Here is a 22238-nt window from a genome sequence, read left to right on the forward strand (position 1 = left end):
AATAATTAGGTGCAGGGACTTTGGCCTGGAAATTTGAGGGAGAGGCTCCTAGGGATGGAATTAAAGAGGGTGGCATTGGGAGGATAAGCTAAGGGAAGAGTGCTACTCTCTTTACAGAGTCAGATAGGAACCACACGATGGACTGTTTGCTGTGCTTTCCTCACCAGGAAGCAGGTTCACTTTACACCATTGCAGGCAGTGCCTCTTCTCACTTAAAAAAAAATCAGATTATCCCAGAGCGTGTTTGGCCAGCTTCCAGCATGTCTGTACTGAGCTGGGGTTTTGTATAGGGCACCTTTGGGTCGCATCCTTCGCTATGCAGAGCAGATATAAGTTGCTAGGGCTGAGGAATGAGGAATGACCCAGTACTGAGTTGTTTACTCATTTGCCTTTAAGACCAGACTCAGACTATAGCCTTTTTAGACACTGTTAGGCAGCCTGAGCAGAGAGGTAGAGCAAAGGGAATGAACAGGGTTTGGGTAAAGTGGAGCCAGAACCCATATTTTATTGCTCAGATTATCCCATAAGTGTCTTTCCCCTCTAAGTTAAAAAAAAAAAAAAAAAAAAAAAAAAAGAGCTTGTTTCAGAAAAGGCACTTAAAATGGAAACAACCCTTCCAAGCTTCAAGTAAATCAACTAAGTGTGTTTTACTGGGGAAAAGAAGTGTTAAGGGACCTGTCTCCTACTGAGTTTTCATAGTAATGCTAAATCTGCTGCATCATTTATATTGCTTTATCATCTCCCTCAAAATAGAGAAATTAAAAGGAATATTAAGGTTTTGAAATTCTTTTTCTCAATTCAAAGAAGAAAATCCCCAAAGCTGGGAATTTAATTCAAAATTAGTTTGCCTAACACATTAACTCTGTGAGTAGAAAGTGAGGTGAGGAAGAAGATGGGGAAGAGACAGACTTGAAGAAAAGTTTGTGGCAGAATTACTGAAACTTTTGAAGTCTGGAAATTAAGCCTCTGTTTCTATTGTGAAGTGACCTGGATTTAGGAATGTTTCCCGTTCTTAGACTCACGTGGACACAGCAGCAAAACCTTGGTGGAGGTTGGCCTTTTCTCAAGTGAGTTGGCCCAGCCAGTAAGGAAAGCATTTTCAGAGCATCCTATTGACTTGTGGAGACGGGAACTGCTTTGGAATGGAATTAGAATCTTCCAGGGTTCAGCACTTTATCTTTTTTAGGAATCTGTGAGGCCCTCTGCCCTTAGATGCTCTTTGTAGAATGTAACTTCTCTATTTGTTGTCTTAAATTCTACATCAGTTATGCTATTAGCTAGATCTTCTTTGACCCAGTATGTAGAACACTGTCAAGAGACTTTAAGAAAGCTATTCACCTCTTGGAAGTTCTGCCCTGAAACATTTCCCTCATGAGAACTTATTCCCAAGATCCTCATTATGTTTTGTTTTGACAGCAAGCAGGAATAATTTCTACATCTCTGGAGAGTGAGCTGTGGAGAACAAACTGATCTGTTTGGATGACCTCTCATTTCTGTAGTTCCTTTCCTTGAAGTGTTGTAGGGTCACATATTTATCCACATTATACTCAGATGTAGATTGAAAATTTACTTAATTTTCAATAATTGAGCTGATCTTCCTTACATGTTCCTACCTCTCTGGACACTGAGAGAAAAAAATTCCCCAAATTTAATCTAGTTGAGTGAATTTAGTCTCTTTTAGTTTTAGGAGTCTGGATATGCCATTGTTCTTATGAGAGTAGGGTAAGAGGATGGCTTCAAGTTGTTGAAGTGTTCCCTGGGGTCTTGCTCTTTTCTCTAGGCATATGGCAGGTCTGGTTGGCTGCTAGAACCATGTGGGTGAGGATAGCCCTCTGGGGTATAATTCTGGGGTGATGTGCTGGTACCCATATTTGGAATCTGTTGGAAAAAGTTGGAATTGTGTGTTGGAGTTGGTTTCTAATGGCTTGCAAGAGCTAATTGTTAAATTTTCTGAGTGGATTGTTAGACTTGCAATTATATAAAAACAAGTGTGGTAATACTGAAAACTCATCACTTTTTAATTTATAATATCTGTGTTCTGAGGTTATTCACATCTATTGTATCTTTATGTTGGAAATACTACTTAATGGTGTGCCTATCTCTTTCCAACTCTGATGTCATGTTGCAGTTTGAAATCTACCATGGTGAGAGTATTACACCATGGACATTGGCAAATGCTACAATTCAGTTTTTTTTTTTTTTTTTTTTTTTTTTTTGAGAACCAGTTAATAAACATTTACCAGCACACCATTGACTGGAATCCATAATTCTAGTTGGTGGCCTCTGGTATGGAAGTCACTTCATGGAAGACATGCTGTGATGTCTTCCCTATGATTCCAGCCTTGTGCTGCACTGGCATTCCCAATACTTTTCTGTCTTCCCAGCAAAACCACAAGCACCTCTAATCTTCTCCCTCACTACGTGAGGTCTTGGAAAACCAGGTTCATATATTTATGTCCCCTTGTATTATGAGCTGATGGTCAGAGTTACCCTAAGGATCTGCAGCTTCTCCATGCCAGATCCTGCAGAAGCAGGCCAATTATCACTGGTGACCTTTCGTTTTCCTACACTCCATAAAGCTCGCACTTGCCTGGAGGTTTGATCTTAAGTTGGGGAAAACATGAGCACTGGCATCTACTCCTCACCCTATCTCTGTTTCTCTTTTTTTTCCCACAATCTTCCCAACTTTGCAGGGATGAGGTTTTCTACCTTTACTTAATTTTGTATGGAACTTTTGTTATATAAATTCTTCAGTCAAGCCTGACTTGATGTGTTATAGCTGGAGAAAAAGTAATGTAGAAAATCTTTTTTCCTCTTGATGAATTCTGACTTTCAAGCTAGTTGTCTTGTTGCAGACATGATAAAGTCATTTTGGCTACCAGAAGCTGAATAATAATTCTTTCTTGTTTATTTCTACTGTAAGGCTGCTATCTTAATCTTCCTTTCTCCTCCCCACTCCAGACATATTGATGCTTTCAGTGACTAGGGATAATGTCCTATTCATAGACATGCAAACAGAAGAGCAGAATGAGATATATAAAAATATTAATTCTTTAGAGAAATATGAAGAAAGAAAGGGATGCAGAGCTGTTTCTTCCTATGTCTGGGGGAAATACATGGAACTGATGTGTTTCGCCTCAGCTTGTGATATGAAATAAGACATCAGCTTTTAATATTCGAGCTAAACTTCAGGAGTCTCCATGCAGCTATCGTGAAAATGTTCTTGTCTCCACCCTTACCCTGATGTGTGGTAAATACAAGGAGCCAGGGGTTTACCCATTCCCAGAGTTGTTCTTTCAGTAGAGAAGTCCTCCGTTCTTTGGCCACCTGGTGGTCCAGGAGTTTATTTATTTATTTTTGCCATCCCTTTCTGCCTCAGTGCTCCTCAACTTCCCGAGTCACCACCTGTTGTCATGCAGGTATGGGATAGGAAATGTTTGTTCAAAGCCACCACTGCCTGGTTGCCATAGCTGATTGGTGATCTGGCTTTTCCGGTCAACTCACGTAAGTGTACCTTCTAACAGCACCACATTGTTTCTGGAAACTTTTCCTCACTCTGGATCCAGGCTCTGACTGCCCTTGCTGTATCACCCAAGGTTCACTCACACTTCCCATTCTACCACGACTGACATCTCTTTTGGGGGAACAAAGCCCCACCAGATTAAAAAAATACTAGACATAATATATCTTATGAACTTGATAAACATTCTATTTCTATCCATCCCTTCTATGCCAAGATCCTTTGATTACTCAAATCTCATTATCTTGACTTTAACCTTTAAGTTCACTGCAATCAGATTTCTGACTGCACTTCCCTAAAACTTCTGTTCTGAAGATTACCAATGACAATATATTCACAGATACTTTTTTTTGGGAAAACAAAAATTGGTTAGTCATACTCCATCCTCAGAAAGTTTATATTATGGTGGGAAGAATATATCAACTACAGCTTAGAGTGGGATAGTTTGCTGGGTAGTTTTAGTGGGGGTAGTAGGAGAGAGAGAGGCCAAGAAAATTTCATAGGGTGGGTAACCCTGGTGACGCTCATTGAAAGATGAGTAGATATGGAGGGACTTTCCAGCAGAGGAAGGAGTTTGAGCAAAAGCATGGAGAACCAAAGTAGCCTGGTATGTGTGGAGAAAGGCAATCAATTCAGAATATCCGCAGCATGGGTAGCAAGTGGAATTAAAATGAGATATAGTTTAGGGGAATCTCTTTACCTCTTTGTCTACAGAGGCAGAAAGTTGGGAGTGTTTGATGCTCAGATTGAGGCCCAGGTCAGTGCCAGTGGAGGTAGAGGTGCCTCGGATATCTGTGGATGGAGAAAGCACATGGTGATTCAAATATGTGCTCCAAATTGGGAACCACTAGGAGAGACACTCCAAATTGCAGGGGTATATTTGTAATGAAGCAGCTTCTCATCTGGACTACTCAATTCAGCATAGGCCTAGATATGAATACTAGCAGGACTATTTATTTAACAATGGAGGAACTTTTGGTAGGGAAGTTAGTTTTAGATATAGAACAGAACCTCATAAGAGATTTTACTGACTAGTCTATTTTACATAATTTCAGTTAAGTGAGGCACTTGAAAGGGACTAGATGCTCTTTAAGGTTTCTTATGATTCTAAATTTCTATATTTTTGATGGAGAGAGAAAATATTCATCCTTTGGGGGATATGTGTGGCAATGAGTGTGTATGTAAAGCAGCAATGCTATGTGGTGCCACAAGATGACAGCGTCATATTTATTATAACCAGGTGCTGTATTTTACTATATGCAGCAAGTAGAAATAATTATTCCAGAAGGTTCACAAAGAATATAAATTGCTTTTAATTTTATTTTTTTGCTTCCAGCATGTTTATTTCCATCTTTATCTCAGTTGTATCAAGGTTTCCACTAATGTTTACAACTCATGGGCAAAATGCAGAACCAATGTTGTTTAGATGAAGCTGAGTAAGGTGAGGAGCTAAACTGGCAGGCATCCCTCACCACACATTCATATCTAGCCACTGTTGGACAGAAGCCTGCTGTTGTACAAGAGACTGAATTCAGTTTACACAAGGAGTTTTAACATGTCATTCATGAAAGTCAAGGAAAGCCTAAAATCAACAGGACCCAGCATTAGTTTTAACATTCTTTTTCTTTTAATTAGAGAAGTTATGGGTTTACAGAAAAATTATGCATAAAATGCAGGGCTCCAATATACCACCCTAATATTAATACCTTGCATTGGTGTGAACATTTGCTAAAACTGATGGATAGCACATTTTTATAATTGTACTATTAACTACAGCCTGTGGTATAACTTTGTGTTTACTGTTTGTGTTGTGCAGTTCAGTTTTAACATTCTGCATTCTACATGGGGGAAGATGGTTTTGATTTTGTGTGATAAAAAGGAGTAGCAAAGATTCAAAATCCCAGTCTCAGACACATGTTCCAAAGGCAGAATTGTGCTCACAGAACTTCTTGATAAATAGCTTTCTTTTTTGCATGGTATATTGATTTTAAGTATAGTGAAATTCTTCAGTATCTATCAACTTGAGTTAATAAAAATGTAAAATAATATCTTTATTGAAATTAATTCATAAACCCAAAAGTTTACCATTTTAAAGTGCTCATTTCTATAGTTTTTAATATGTACAGAGGTTTGTATCAGTCACCACTAATTCTTGAACATTTTCATCACCCCCAAAAGAGATCCCATGCCCAATAGCAGTTATTGCCCATATCCTCCTCTATATCCCCACTGCCACCTCCCCCCAGCCCTAGGCAACCACTAATCTACTTTCTGCCTCCATGGTTTTGCCTATTCCTGACTTTTCATATAAATGGAATCATACAAAATGTGACCTTTTACATCTGGCTTCTTTCACTTAGCATAATGTTTTCAAGGTTCATCCATGTTGTAGCAAGTATCAGTACTTCATTCCTTTTTATGGCTGAATAATGTTAAATCATATGGATATACCAAGTTTTATTAATCCATCCATGAGCTGATGGACATTTGGGTTGTTTCCACTTTTTTGTCTATTAGGAATAATGCTGTTATGACCATTCATGTACAATTTTTGTGTGGACATATGTTTTCATTTCTTTTGGGTATACATGTAGGAGTAGAATTTCTGGGTCATATGGTAACTCTATGTTTAACATTTTGAGGAAATGTCAAATTGCTTTCCAAAGTGGTTGCACCATTTCACATTCTTACCAGTAATATACGAAGTCTCCAATTTCTCTACAACTTTGTCAACACTTGTTATTATCCATCTTTTTATAGCTGACTTAGATATTAAATGGTGTTAATGAGGGGTCAAGAGATGGAAAAAATATTTATCAGAGATCAGAAATTTCTTTTTGTGACATCTTGATAAACAGTTTGAGACATGTTTGAAGTTTTCCTTCCCCCCTCTTTCTTTTATTCTTTCCTTTCTCCTTTCCTTCCTTCCATCTCAGTCTCCCTCCTTTATATCTATTCTTTTGATTCTTGTTTGCTTTTAGTTTTCTTTTTAATTACGTAAGAAAAATTCTCATTTTAACATGAAGAAATACAGAGATGTATAAGAAAAAATTAATAAGCCCCTCAGTCACTCTTCCACTGCAACCCCTAAGGTAATGAATATTAGTAGTACACTGTGTATATTTCTATACTTTTTAAAGGTTATATGGGATCATTTAATATCCATAACTCTGCAACTTGCTTTTGAATTTTTTGAAGATTATTTCTATAAGATATGCAGTTGTAAGTACATTTAAAGGGTACATAAATTCCCTTCTTGTTCTAACTTTCAAAACTTACATGACCCACATATATACAAATATTCAATTATGCACATATATGCCCCACCTCTAATTGAATATCTGCTTCCATTTGGTTGTATCAAAGGGAAACCCCTTGTATGGGGAATTGACCACTTTTGCCTTTGCTTTATGTTCTTCTTCCCATTTGTCTTCTCTGTTCTTTACATACAATGCTATTTTCAATGTTCACAGAACCACTTGGATGAAAATTGAAAGATTCACCAGTAGAAAATGTTCATCTGAAGACACTCCTGTAAAGAAACACATAGCTGTCCCTGTGAAAGCTTCAAGTTGCCCTTCAAAAAATGGAACCATCCACGTTGTGTTTCTTCTGGGTTTTGCAACCAGATTGATTTTTCCTCCCTCACCCACATGGAGGGGTTTCACCTTCCGTAGACCCCAGTGGCTCAGGAACCAGGGATGCAGTGCCAGGCTCATGAACTAGTACAGCAGATGTAGGGATTCTTCCTTCTTTATGCTTCCCTGGCAATGGGAGGTAAGTCTCATCTTAATAGCAAACACTGCTGGGAGTTTTCAAAATAATTTTCTTTTAGCTGAATGATCACAGCTTCTGACATTTGTGGACGAGTCTTTCCTGATCCATATTCTCCCTATGTCCTCCTATTGCTACTACTACCTGCCACTGCTACTTCTACTACCACTATGACTTCTACCATCATTTATTTCTCTTGGAGGAACTCCCCTGTCAATGGCAGTTTTCCAGCCGCATGGAAACTATTATTTATAATGATGCCATGGCCTCCAAGAATGCTGCTCTGGTGATATTTGTGTCTTCTCATAGGCACTGTGGGACAAGACATTCAACAGCCTACTGAGTTGACAGCTGTGGATGGAGCCTTTTTTGATTGGCAAATTTTCGCTTCCAGCACTTTAAACGTCATCCTACTGCCTTCTTGCCTCTGTGGTTTCTTATGAGAAATCAGAACTTAATCTTATTGAGACTTCCTTCTACGTGATACATTGCTTCTCTCTTGTGGCTTTCAGAATTCTCTCTTTAACTTTGCCATTTGACAGTTTGATTTAAAATATGCCACAGAATGTATCTCATTGTGTTTATCATATGTGGAAGTTTTTGAATGTCCTGGATGTGTATATGAATGTCTTTCATTAAATTTGGGAAGTTCCCAGCCATTGTTTTGTTGAATATTCTCTCTTTCTCTCTTTCTTCTTCTGGGACTTCCACAATGCATATATTGGTGTGCTTGATGGTATCCTACAGGCTCCTCGGCTCAGTTTACTTTTCTTCATTCTCTCTACTTTCTCCTCCTTAGACTGAATGATTCGAATTGTCTTATCTTCAAATTCTCTTATTCTTTCTTTTGCCAGTTCCAATCTGTTATTTAAAAATTTTTTTTAAATTCAAGTTTATTGAGATATAGTCACATACCATGCAGTCATACAAAGCATACATTGAATTGTTCCTGTACCATTATATAGTTGTGCACTCATCACCAAAATTAATTTTTGAACATTTTCATTATCACATACACAAAAATAATAGTAATAAAAATTAAAGTGACAAAGAACAATTAAAGTAAAAAAGAACACTGTGTGCCATTTTTTTTTTTTTGCCACCATTTTTCTACTCATCCATCCATACACTGGACAAAGGGGAGTGTGGTCCACATGGCTTTTCCAATCACATTGTCACCCCTCATAAGCTACATTTTTATACAATCATCTTCAAGATTCAAGGGTTCTGGGTTGTAGTTTGATAGTTTCAGGTATTCACTTCTAGCTATTCCGATTCATTAGAACCTAAAAAGGGTTGTCTATATTGTGCGTAAGAGTGCCCACCAGAGTGACCTCTTGGCTCCTTTTGGAATCTCTCTGCCACTGAAGCTTATTTCATTTCCTTTCATTTCCCCCTTTTGGTCAAGAAGATGTTCTCCATCCCATGATGCTGGGTCTAGGTTCCTCCCCAGGAGTCATATTCCACATTGCCAGGGAGATTTCCACCCCTGGGTGTCAGATCCTAAGTAGGGAGGAGGGCAGTGATTTCACCTGCCAAGTTGGCTTATCTAGAGAGAGAGGCCACATCTGAGCAACAAAGAGGCATTCAGGAGGATACTCTTAGGCATAATTATAGGCAGGCCAAGCCTCTCCTTTGCAGCAAGAGTCTTCTCAAGGGCAAGTCCCATCATAGAGGGCTCAGCCCATCAAACCACCAATCCCCTATGTCTGTGAGCACATCAGCAACCATCGAGGTGGGGAAGCCCAAAACCCCTGCATTCTCCACCAGCTACTCAAGGGGGCTCTGCATATTTTTTTCACTGTTTTTTTTTAATTAACACTTTAAAAAAATGCTATTAACTATATAAAAAAATAAAAAACATTCCAAACAAACCATAACAAAGGAGTAAGAAAAAGACAACTAATGTAAAATAACTACTTTACTTCCAACATGTTCCTACTGTACCCCAAGAAAATAACCTAATACAGCAACATTTCTGTGAACTTTTTCCTACCATATCCACCAGAAATCGACAAACCATAGTCATTCCTGGGCATACCCAGAACATTAAGTTTACCCATTATAGCTTATCTGTTCTTATTGGGTTATTGTTCCCCCTTCCTTAATTGCTGTCTATCGCTAGTTCCCTTACATTCTATATTATAAACCATTTATTTTGCATTCTTCAATGTTCACATTAGTGGTAGTATATAAGATTTCTCTTTTTGTGCCTGGCTTATTTCGCTCAGCATTATGTCTTCAAGGTTCATCCATGTTGTCATATGTTTCACGACATCATTCCTTCTTACTGTCGTGTAGTATTCCATTGTGTGTGTATACCACATTTTATTTATCCACTCATCTGTTGAAGGACATTTGGGTTGTTTCAATCTCTTAGCAATTGTGAATAATGCTGCTATGAACATTGGTGTGCAGATATCTGTTCATGTCACTGCTTTCAGATCTTCCGGGTATATACCAAGAAGTGCAATTGCTGGACTGAAGGGTAACTCTATATCTAGTTTTCTAAGGAAGTGCCAGACTGATTTCCAGAGTGGCTGAACCATTATACAGTCCCATCAACAATGAATAAGAGTTCCAATTTCTCCACATCTTCTCCAGCATTTATAGTTTCCTGTTTGTTTAATGGCAGCCATTCTAAATTGGTGTGAGATGATATCTCATTGTGGTCATTGTTTACATCTCTCTAATAGCTAGTGAAGTGAACATTTTTTTCATGTGTTTCTTGGCCATTTGTATTTCTTCATAGAACTGTCTTTTCATATCTTTTGCCCTTTTAATAATTGGTCTGTCTGTACTATTGTCATTGAGTTGTAGTGTTTCTTTATATATGCAAGATATCAGTCTTTTGTCAGATACATGGTTTCCAAAATTTTTCCCATTGAGTTGGCTGCCTATTCACGTTTTTGACAAATTCCTTTGAGGTACAGAAACTTCTAAGCTTGAGGAGTTCCCATTTATCCCTATTTTCTTTTGTTGCTTGTGCTTTGGGTGTAAGATCTAAGAAGTAGCTGCCTAATACAAGATCTTGAAGATGTTTCCCTACATTATCTTCTAGGAGTTTTATGGTACTGTCTTTTATATTGAGGTCTTTGATCCACTTTGAGTTAATTTTTGTGTAGGGTGTGAGGTAGGGGTCCTCTTTCATTCCTTTGGATATGGCTATCCAAGTCTCCCAGCCCCATTTGTTGAAAAGACTGTTAGCCCCAGTTCAGAGGCTTTGGGGGATTTATGAAAGATCAGTCAGCCATAGATCTGGGGATCTATCTCCAAATTCACAGCTCAATTCCATTGATCAACACGTCTATCTTTGTGCCAGTACCATGCTGTTTTGACTACTGTGGATTTATAATAAGCTTCAAAGTCTGGGACTGTAAGTTCCCCCACTTCGTTTTTCTTTTTTAGAGTGTTTTTAGCAATTTGAGGCATCTTCCCTTTCCAAATAAATTTGATAATAAGTTTTTCCAAGTCTGCAAAGTAGGTTGTTGGAATGTTGATTGGAATTGCATTGAATTGTAGATTAGTTTGGGTAGAACTGAAATCTTAATGACATTTAGCCTTCCTATCCATGAACATGGAATATTTTCCATCTTTTAAGGTCCCTTCTATTTCTTTTAGTAGACATATGTAGTTTCTTTGTATAGGTCTTTTACATTTCTGGTTAAGGTTATTCCCAGGTACTTGATTTTTTTTTTAGTTTCTATTGAAAGTGGTATCTTTCTTGAGTGTCTCTTCACTTTGTTCATTTCTACCATATAGAAACCCTACCGACTTATGTGCATTAATCTTGTATCCCGCTACTTTGCTAAATTTGTTTATTAGCTCTAGTAGCTGTATCATTGATTTCTCAGGGTTTTCCAGATATAAGTTCATACCGTCTGCAAATAATGAGAGCTTTACTTCTTGCTTTCCAATTTGGATACGTTTTATTTCTTTGTCTTGTGGGATTGCCCTTGCTAGCACTTCTAGCACAATGTTGAATAACAGTGGTGACAGCGGACATCCTTGTCTTGTTCCTGATCTTAGAGGGAAGGCTTTCAGTCTCTCACCATTGAGTTCTATGCTGGATGTGGGTTTTTTGTATATGCTCTTTCTCATATTGAGGAAGTTTCCTTCAATTCCTACCTTTTGAAGTGTTTTTATCAAAAAGAGATGTTGGATTTTGTTGAATGCTTTTTCAGCATCTATTGAGATGATCATTTGATTTTTCTCTTTTGATTTGTTAATGTGCTGTAATACATTGATTGATTTTGTTATGTTGAACCATACTTGCATGCCTGGAATGAACCCCAGTTGATCATGGTGTATGATTTTTTAAATGTGTCTTTGGATTTGATTTGCAAGTATTTTGTTGAGAATTTTTGCATCTGAATTCATTAGGGAGATTGGCCTGTAGTTTTCCTTTTCTGTAGCATCTTTGCCTGGTTTTGGTATTAGATTGAGTTAGCTTCATAAAATGAGTTAGGTAATGTTCCACTTTCTTTGACATTTTGAAAGATTTTAAGTAAGATTGGTGTCAGTTCTTTTTGGAAAGTTTGGTAGAATTCCCCTATGAAGCCATCTGGCCCTGGGCATTTATTTGTGGGGAGCTTTTTGATGACTGATTGGATCTCTTTGCTTGTGATTGGTTGGTTGAGCTCTTCTATTTCTTCTCTGGTCAGTCTAGGTTGTTCATATGTTTCCAGGAAATTGTCCATTTCCTCTACATTATCCAGTTTGTTGGCATACAGTTGTTCATAGTATCCTCTTCTAATTTTTAAAATTTCTTTGGGATCTACAGTAATGTCACCTTTCTCATTCATTATTTTGTTTATATGGGTCTTCTCAAAGAACCAACTTTTGGTGTTACTTATTCTCTCTATTGTTTTTTTGTTCCCTATGTCATTTATTTCTGCTTTAATCCTTGTTATTTCTTTTTTTCTCCTTGGCTTCAGATTGGTTTACTGTTCATTTTCTAGCTTCTTCAGTTGATCCATTAGCTCTTTGATTTTGGCTCTTTCTTCCTTTTTAATGTATGCATTTAGTGCTATAAGTTTCCCCCTCAGAATCACTTTTGCTGCATCCCATCAGTTTTGGTATGTTGTGTTCTCATTTTCATTCATCTCTATATATTTAGCAATTTCTCTTGCTATTTCTTCTTTAACCTACTGATTGTTTAGGAGCGTGTTGTTTAACCTCCAGGTATTTATGAATTTTCTAAGTCTCTGATGGTTATTGACTTCTAATTGTATTCCATTGTGGTCACAGAATATGCTTTGAATAATTTCAAATTTTTTAGATTTATTGAGGCTTGTTTTACCCCTCAGCATATTATCTATTCTAAAGAAAGATCTGTGAGCATCCGTGAGTATCTCAAGTAGGGAAGGTCTCTTGTTAGCAAATTCTCTCAGCATTTGTTTGTCTGTGAAAAATTTAAGCTCTCCCTCAAACTGGAAGGAGAGATTTGCTGGATAAACAATTCTTGGTTGGAAATTTTTCTCTCTCAGAGTTTTAAATCTGTCATGCCACTGCCTTCTGACCTCCATGGTGTCCACTGAGTAGTCACTACTTAGTCTTATGTTGTTTCCTTTGTATGTGGTGAATTGCTTTTCTCTTGTGATTTTTAGAACTTGCTCCTTCTCTTCAATATTTGACAGTCTGATCAGAATATGTCTTGGAGTGGGTTTATTTGGATTTCTTCTATTTGGAGTTTGCTGGGCATTTATGCTTTGTGTATTTATATTGTGTAGAAAGTTTGGTAAGTTTTCCCCAACAATTTCTTTGAATACTCTTCTTCGACCTTTACCCTTTTCTTTCCCTTCTGGTACACCAGTGACTCTCATATTTGGGCATTTTATATGATGTATCATATCCCTGAGGTCCATTTTGATTTTTTTCCCCATTCTTTTTTTTTGTTCTTTCATTTTCCATTCTGTCATCCTTGAGGTCACTGATTAACTGTTCAGCTTACTCTAGTTTTGTACTATGAGTATCCAGAATCTTTTTCATTTGGTCAACAGTTTCTTTTATTTCCATAAGATCATCTGTTTTTTTTAAATTTACTCTTGCAATTTTTTCTTTATGCTCTTCTAGGCTCTTATTCATGCCCTTTATATCCTGTGCCATGCTCTCATTGTTTGACTTTAGGTATTTGATTAATTGCTCCAAGTACTGTGTCTCTTCTGATCTTTTGATTTGGGTGTTTGGGTTTGGGTTATCCATATCGTCTGTTTTTTTCATATGCTTTAAAACTTTCTGTTGTTTTTGGCCTCTTGGCATTTGCTTAACTTGATAGGGTTCTTTGAGGGTATGCAGACTGATTCAAACACTTATCTCTAATTTGGCAGATCTACAGCTTGGTGGAGTATACTTTCTCTAACTAAACAGCAGGTGGCATCTGCAAGCCAACTATTCCCCTCAAGTCAGTTCTCCCCAGCTTTGTCTTTGTGGTGAATGGGGGTCTGAGTCTTGTGGGGCTCCAATTCATTCACCAAGTTTGCATGTGTGGTTGCTGCTGCCCACCCTGAATGTGGGGTGTGTGTCTGAGCAGTTATAGAGGGAGGGGGGTTTAATAATCAGATCTCTCAGGTGTTCCTGGAGATTTAAAGCTGTTGCAGTAGTCTAATTCTTCAGTTCAAGCTCACCACAGTTGGTCTCTGCCACTGACCCACAAGATCTTGGTATTGGTATATGGTCCCTGTGAATTGTGTGTGGGTCCCTCTTCGAAGCCATGCCCTCCTAGGGCCTCTGCTGAGGAAAGACTGGGCTATGTCACAGGTGAGTGCTGTCCCACAAGGGAAGTTCTGGGCCACAGGGCCATGTAGGGGCATTCCCAGCCTGCTGAAAGGATGACTGAATGGAGCATGTTAATTTCCCCTTTCCCACACAGCTCCACCTTCCCAGCTCTGGGACAATTAGCTGCAGGTGCATGAAAGGCTATTCATGCCAGATATTGTGGCATGTGTGCATGTTGCTAGAAACACTTCCCATCACAGTGGGTTGTTTGGGGCAGCTCTGAGCTGTGGTGCTGGTGCTGGGCAGGAGTATTCCCAGCCTGCTGGGAGGATGGCTGTATGGGGACACCTCCCTTTTCTTGGGAAGTTATGGTGTTTAGTGAGTTTTCTCAGGCACTAGACTTATTGCTTTGTCCCTTAGAGCTGTCTTAGCTCTGCTCTTGCCTGGCCCCAAATTGCAAGTCTTTGAGGCTTTCTGTAATGGGCTTCTTAGAGTAATTGTTTTAGAAAAAGTGAAAAAGATAAGAAAAAGAAAAACAAAAAGAAGGGCCCTCCTTGCAGATCTATTGGGCTATTGAAATGCTAAGAGACAAGGAGTTTAGCGCTATTAAGGAACAATCAAGATAGCAGAGAAACTGGCTCTTCAGACAAGGGACCTCTCCCTCTGGATTTGCATATGTGCCTGATTCTGTTTGAGCCCTGTCCTTCTCTGTATTCTGTTCACAGGAACTCCAAAAACTCTCTGTTTTTATTTTTGGGTTTCTTTTGCTGTTTTTGCTAGCCCTGTCTTCTCTCTGCTGGGCTGACTGCTCCCAGATTCTCCAGTGTCTGGTCTCAGTCTATCTATGTTTGGAGTTTTTGATCAGCAGTCTGAGTTTTCAATCAGAGCTGCAACTGTAGTTCTCCCTCCTGGTTCCGAGCACTGATGGCTCCTCCTCCCATGGGACTGAGCCTGGCAGGGAAGTGCATGGGTCCCCAGGCCGTGAGAACTTACAGATTTCACTGATCTCAGGTGTTCCATGCATTCACAAGTGTTGTATGAAGTATGCCCAAAGTCAAATTGCTCTGCAGTGTCCAGTCCATGCAGTTCCTGGCTTTCTACCTACTGCTGTGGAGGAGTAACTAAAACCCACACCTCACCACTCCACCATCTTGCCTCACCACTCTCCAGTCGGTTATTGAACCCCTCTAGGGAATTTAAAATTTCTGTTACTGTGGTCTTCAGCATTGTTTGGTTCTTTTTTATAATTTACATCTATGTGTTGATATTCCTTTTTCTCTTTGTGTTCATCCATTGTTTTCCTGATTTCTTTAGTTCTTTGTCCATGTTTTCCTTTAGCTCTGTGAGCATATTTAGGACTATTTTTTAATAGTCTTTGTCTGGTATGTCCCAGGTCTGTTCCTCCTCATTGATGGTTTTGGATACTTTAATCTCCTTTGCCTGGGTGATTGCTTCATATTTCTTTGTATATTTTATAATATTTTGTTGAAATCTAGGCATGTTGATATTTTAACATATTATCCCTGGAATTTAGACTTTGAGTTGTATGTTCCTGTTCTAGTTTGCTAATGCTGCTGGAATGCAAAACACCAAAAATCAACTGCCTTTTATAAAGGGGGTTTATTTGGTTTTACAGTTACAGTCTTAAGGCCATAAAGTGTTCAAGGTAACACATCAGCAATTGAGTACCTTCACTGGAGGATGGCCAATGGTGTCCAGAAAACCTCTGTTAGCTGGGAAGGCACATGGCTGGCATCTGCTCCAAAGTTCTGGTTTTGAAATGGCTTTCTCCCAGGATGTTCCTCTCTAGGCTGCAGTTCCTCAGAAATGTCACTCTTAGTTGCACTTGGGATATTTGTCCTCTCTCAGCTTCTCTGGAGCAAGAGTCTGCTTTCAATGACCATCTTCAAACTGTCTCTCATCTGTAGCTCCTGTGCTTTCTTCAAAGTATCCCTCTTGGCTGTAGCTCCTCTTCAAAATGTCAGTCACAGCTGCTGCTGCACTGAGTTCCTTCTGTTTGTCAGCCCATTTATATGGCTCCACTGATCAAGGCCCACCCTGAATGGGTGGGGCCACACCTCCATGGAAATATCTCATCAGAGTTATCACCTACAGTTAGGTGGGGTGCATTTCCATGCAAACAACCTAATCCAAATGTTCCAACTTAATCCCCACTAATAAGTCTGCTCCACAAGGTTGCATCAAAGAATATAGCTTTTTCTGGGGGACATAATACATTCAAACCAGCACAGTTCCTCAGGCTCATATCCAGCTCATGTTATGACAGAGCTTTCCTTGAACACCAGGAGCTAACAACCACCACCACAACAACAACAACAAAAAAAAAAGAAAAGAAAATGCCTTTCCCTGTCTTTGAAGACTGATGTGTGCAGTGTTCACCTTCAGAGATTATCCATACAGTGAGTTTGGAGAATACTCCAGGACAAAGTGTAGGGGCCAATCTGCTCCTTTCCATGTCTTGTCTTTTCATACATATATGGCCTCAGGAATTTCCCCATATCACAGTTCTGAATGTCCCCTCTTCCCTAGGAGAGTTTCCTCAAGGTCCTTCAGCCAGCAATCTGTTTTATGAGGCAACACAATTTCACTATTCTCCCACAGCATTCTATAGGAGAGCTCTGTGAACTGCCTTGTACATGCAGGGAAAATTCTGGGATGGCAAGTGTCTCAGGCCACCACCAGATGATTGGGCCCAGCATACATACTTCCTGTATGTTACTCTACTCCCTCTGAACCAGAACAGGGATACATGCACTGAGAGTGCTGTGGAAAAATATTTTATGCAAATAGTAATCAAAACAGAGCAGGGTGGCTATATAAACATCAGATAAAAAAAGACTGCTACCATTTTGCTTATTGTTTGTTGGAAATGTCTTAATTTCTCCCTCAGTTGTGAAGGACAATTTTGCTGGATATACTATTCTTGGGTAATAGTTTTCTTCTTTCAGCATTTAAAATATGCCCTCCACTGCCTTCTGACCTTCATGGGTTCTATTGAAACAGGATCCCTTATATGTGACATATCACTTCTATCTTGTTTTTGGGATTCTTTGTCCTTGACACTGGAAATTTTGATTGTAATTTGTCCTTTTTTTACATTTTTATTGTGAAATATAACATATATATATATATATATATATATATATATATATATATATATATAGACAAGTGATAGCATTCAAAGTACAATTTCACAAAGTAGCTAGAGAGCAAATTTCAAAGAATGTTATGGGTTATAATTCCACAGTTTCAGTTATTTCCTTATTGTGAAATTACCATATTTGCAGACAGGTGATAACTTTTAAAGTGTGATTTAACAAGTAATTGGAGAGCAAATTTCCAAGAATGTTATGGGTTACAGTTTCACCATTTTGGTTATTTTCTTCTAGCTATTCTAATAACCTAGCATCTAGAAAAGAAAAATATTTATATAAAGATTCAATATTCATAATCCTTCAATAAATCCTATCTTGTCCATTGCTACCCCTTCCTTTCATTTAATCACTTTCTTGATCTTCAGGATGTCTAGGCAGTGACCACCCTAACTTATTTATATTGGAAAGGGATGTCAACATTATGGGAAGGAGGATGCATCTGGTTGATGTTCTAGAAGAGGCTGCTGCCTCTGGGTTTGGGGACTTATACTGCATAGGAACACTCTGGAGGATTTAAATTTCTGAAAAATAAACTTAGTGAGTGAAAAATTTTGTAGAGTCTCATATAGGGACCTAGGTATTTCAGTACTACTGTTGATTAGGGTTTGGCATACTGTGGCCATTTAGAATATCTACTTGGAGCTTGCATAAGAGTAACTTCCAGGATAGACTCTTGACTCTATTTGAAATCTCTTAGCCACTGTAACCTTATTTTGTTACGTTTCTTTTCCCCTTTTAGTCAAGAAGGCATTTTCAATCCCTCAATGCCAGGGCCAGGCTCATTCCTGGGAGTCAAGTCCCATGTCACCAGGGAGATTCACCTCCCTGGCAGTCATGTCCCAGGTAGAGGGGAGGATAATGAATTTATTTGCAGAGTTGGGGTTAGAGAGAGAAAGGCCACATCTGAGAAACAAAAGAGGTTCTCTGGAGGTGCCTCTTAGGCATAATTATAGGTAGGCTTAGCTGCCCTTTTACAGCTATAAGTTTCACAAGAGCTAGCCTTAAAATCAAGGGCTTGAATTACTAAGTAGGGAGTTCCTAATTTCACATAGCATATATTCTGTTCAAGGTAAACAATCAGTGTCTCACATTATCATCACTTAGTTGTGCAATCATCATCACTCTCAATTTTAAACAATTTTCATTAAAAAAAGCATCCCAAAGCTCTTATCAGCCTCTAATTATTTATCCCTAGTATTAGTGTAGTACTGGTAAGGTATTACTATTAAATATTGTCTATAATATGCAATGGGTAGTTTTTCCCATATACCATTCTGTTGTTAATTCTTTGTACCAGTGACATACATTGAAGTAGGTCATGCAAGCATTTATTTGTATTTGTAGTGCTAATCTGTGGGATACATGCTTTTAAACAACCCCTTTCAACCATGTTCCCCTTCAATGTGGCACTGACATTTATAATCCTGTTAATGAACTTTCATCACCCTTTCCATTCTCATACCTTTAAGTTCACCCTCATTAACATGTCTGTACATATTAGGTATTCATTCCCCCTTTACTAGCTTCTGTTTATCTCTAGATTCTCAATATTCTACTTTATAAGACACTGATTTCACATTGTTCAGGGAGTTCATATTAGTGACAACATACAATATCTTTCCTTTTGTATCTGTCTTATTTCACTCAGCATTGTGTTTTCATCCATGTTGTCATGTGTTTCAGGACTCATTACTCCTTACTCCTGCATAGTATTCCATCATATGAATATATGAAATTTTGTTTATCCATTTGTCTGTTGAAGGACACTTAGATTGTTTCCATCTCTTGGCAATTATGAATAAGGCCACTATGAACATCAGTGTGCAAATGTCTGTTCATTTCACTGCTTTCAGATCTTCTGGGTATATACCAAGAAGTGGAATTTCCAGGTCATAGGGTAACTCTCTATCTAGTTTTCTGAGGAACTGACAAAGTGTCTTCCACAGTGGCTGTACCATTATACATTCCTACCAGCAATGAGTAAGAGTTCCAATTTCTCCACATCCTCTCCAGAATTTGTAGCTTCCTGTTTTTTGTTTTGTTTTGTTTTTTTAAGATGATACAGAAAGTTTATTTATATCTTTCAAATATTGCCTGAAAGCCACTTATTTCTTTTTTTAATGCAATTTTATTGAGATATATTCATATAACATACAATCCTTCAAAGTGTACAGTTTTTCATAGTTGTGCATTGATCACCACAATCAATCTTTGAACACTTTCATTACTCCAAAAAATAAAATAAAAATTAGAATAGAAAAGAACATCAAAAACATTCCATTCCCCTCCTCCCCCATTGTTCATTTACTCTTTTTTTACACTCATTCATTGTTTTTTTACTTTATCAAAAAATTAAAAACACAAACAATAAAAACATTTCAAACAAAACCAAAACAAAGGAATAAGAAAACAACAAATGACCTAAAATAGTTACATTGCTTCCAACATTTCCTACCCTACCCCAAGAAAACAGACTATAACCCAACAAAGGAATAAGAAAAACAAATAACCTAAAATAACTACATTTCTGCAAACTTGTTCCTTCCATACTCCCCAGAAATTAACAAACCATAGTCATTCTTGAGCATTCCCAGAACATTAAGTGTACCCTCCATAACTTATCTTTTCTTATTAGATTATCATTCCCCCTTCACTATTTGCTATCACTAGGTCCCCTACACTCTACAATATAAACAATTTATTTTACATTTTTCAGTGTTCACATTAGTGGTAATATACAATATCTCCCTTTTTGTGCCTGGCTTATTTTGCTCAGCATTATGTCTTCAAGGTTCATCCATGTTGTCATGTTTCTTGACATCATCCCTTCTTACTGTCACATAGCATTCCATCACATGTATATACCACATTTTATTTATCCACTCATCTTTGAAGGACATTTGGGTTGTTTCCGTCTCTTGGTAATTGTGAATATTGCTGCTATGAACATTAGCATGCAGATATCTGTTCATGTTCCTGCTTTCAGATCTTCCGGGTACTGAGAAGTGCAATTGCTGGATCGAACAGTAACTCTATATCTAGTTTTCTAAGGAAATGCCAGACTGTCTTCCAGAGTGGCTGTACCATTATACAGTCCCACCAACAATGAATACGAATTCCAATTTCTCCACATCCTCTCCAGCATTTGTAGTTTCCTGTTTGTTTCCTGTTTGTTTAATAGCTGCCTTATTGGTGTGAGATGATATCTCATTGTGGTTTTAATTTGCATTTCTCTCATAATGTGTCTTTGTGTAGAACTGTTTGAGTTTTTCCTGCTTGGTATTTATTGAACATCCTGGATTTGTATATTCATATCTTTCATACGATTTGGGAAGTTTTCTGCCATTATTTCTTCAGATTTTTTTCAGGCCCTTGGTCTCTCTCTTCCCCTTTTAGGACTCCTATGATGCATATATTGGTATGCTTAATAGTGTCCCACAGGTTCCTCAGGCTCTGTTTATTTTTTCTTTCTTCTTTCTTTCTGCTCTTCCACTCAGACTATTTCAATTGTTTTGCCTTTGAGTTCACTGATCCTTTCTTCTGTCTCCTCCAATCTGCTCTTGAACCCCTCTCTTGAATTTTTTCACTTCAGTTATTGTACATTTGAATTCCAGAATTTCCATTTGTGTCTTTATATTTCATTGAAATCCTCATTTTGTTGATATATTGTTTTCCTGATTTCCTTTAGTTCTTTGCTCATGTTTTTCTTTAGTTCATTGATCCTATTTAGGAGAGTTGTTCTAAGATATTTTGTCAGTAATTCCAGAGACTGTGCTTCTGCCAGAATATTTTCCATTGATTTTCCTTTTTTTCTTTTTTCCATCTTTTTTGTCTTCTTGTATGTTTTATTTTTTATTGAGAACTGGACATTCTTAGTATTATGTTATGGCCACTCTGGACATCAATTCTCCTACTCTTCAATTGTCCAGAATAATAATAAGAATGAAAAAAAGGAAGGAAAGAAAGAAAGAGAGGAAAAGAAAAGAAAATACTAACAGATAAAACATCCACAAAAAAAGCAGAGGAAAAATTAATGAAGTGCACTGCCTCCCCAAGTCTCTTATTATGTCCTGGTATTAAGCCAGAAACTGTTGCTTTCAAGGCTGAAACATAGGCCAACATCCTTGCCTGTCCTTCATGGATCCACCAGATAAAAAATATAAATATAGGAAAAAACAAAACAAAACAAACTCCACACATAAAGACAAAAAAGAAAAAAAGAAAGTAAATGAGAAAGAACATTGGCTCTTTATGTCCTTGTAGATGATTGTGTAATGCCAGAAGATGCTGCTTCTGAGAGAAACCAAGTCTAGCATCTGTACTGGGCCCCCAGGAATCTGCTCAACTAAACAACACAAGAAAGTGAAAGAAGAAACCCAAGCAATGAAAAAGTGTACCAGGTCTTTAAGTCCTGGGGTGCTGGTGTGAGGCCAGAAGACACTACTGCAGAGACAGCTGCAACCAAGGCCAGAGTTTATGCCCTCAGGAATCTGCCGGACTAGGAAACACCCACACACAGAAGGAAAAACAAAACAAAACAAAACAAAAAACACCAGCTCTTTATCTCCAGGTGGATGCTATTAGGAGGCTGGAAACACTGCTACCCAGAGGGCTGACACTGAGGCCAGCTTCTGCACTGGCCCCTCACAGACTGACCATGAGCTTCAACCCCAAGTTTTAGAGGAGAAGGTTTCCTCTGCCAACTTTGTTACCAGCTGGTCACTCTGGAATCAGTGTCTCTTTGCTGCAGCTGCAGCCATTTCTGCAGCTGTTGCCATAGTGCTGAGCAATCAAGGCTGATTACTGATTCGTGCTTTCACTTACAAAAGCTGAACTCTCAGCAGGCTATCACTTCCTCTGGCACTCCTGTAGTTGTTCCAAATGTGTATTCTGGCTCCAGGGTTGCTAACTAATTAATTTCAGTCTCTTTTTCCAGATTTTTCATTTTTCTAGGGGAGGGAGCCATTTGTAAAACTTCTACACCACCGTTTTGCACTTGTGTTCCAAATTATCCTGCTTTAAGTGGACCATCTATTCCCTTTTTTGGACTT

Source organism: Choloepus didactylus, chromosome 4 (genome assembly GCF_015220235.1).
Source record: "Choloepus didactylus isolate mChoDid1 chromosome 4, mChoDid1.pri, whole genome shotgun sequence".
NCBI lineage: Eukaryota > Metazoa > Chordata > Mammalia > Pilosa > Megalonychidae > Choloepus > Choloepus didactylus.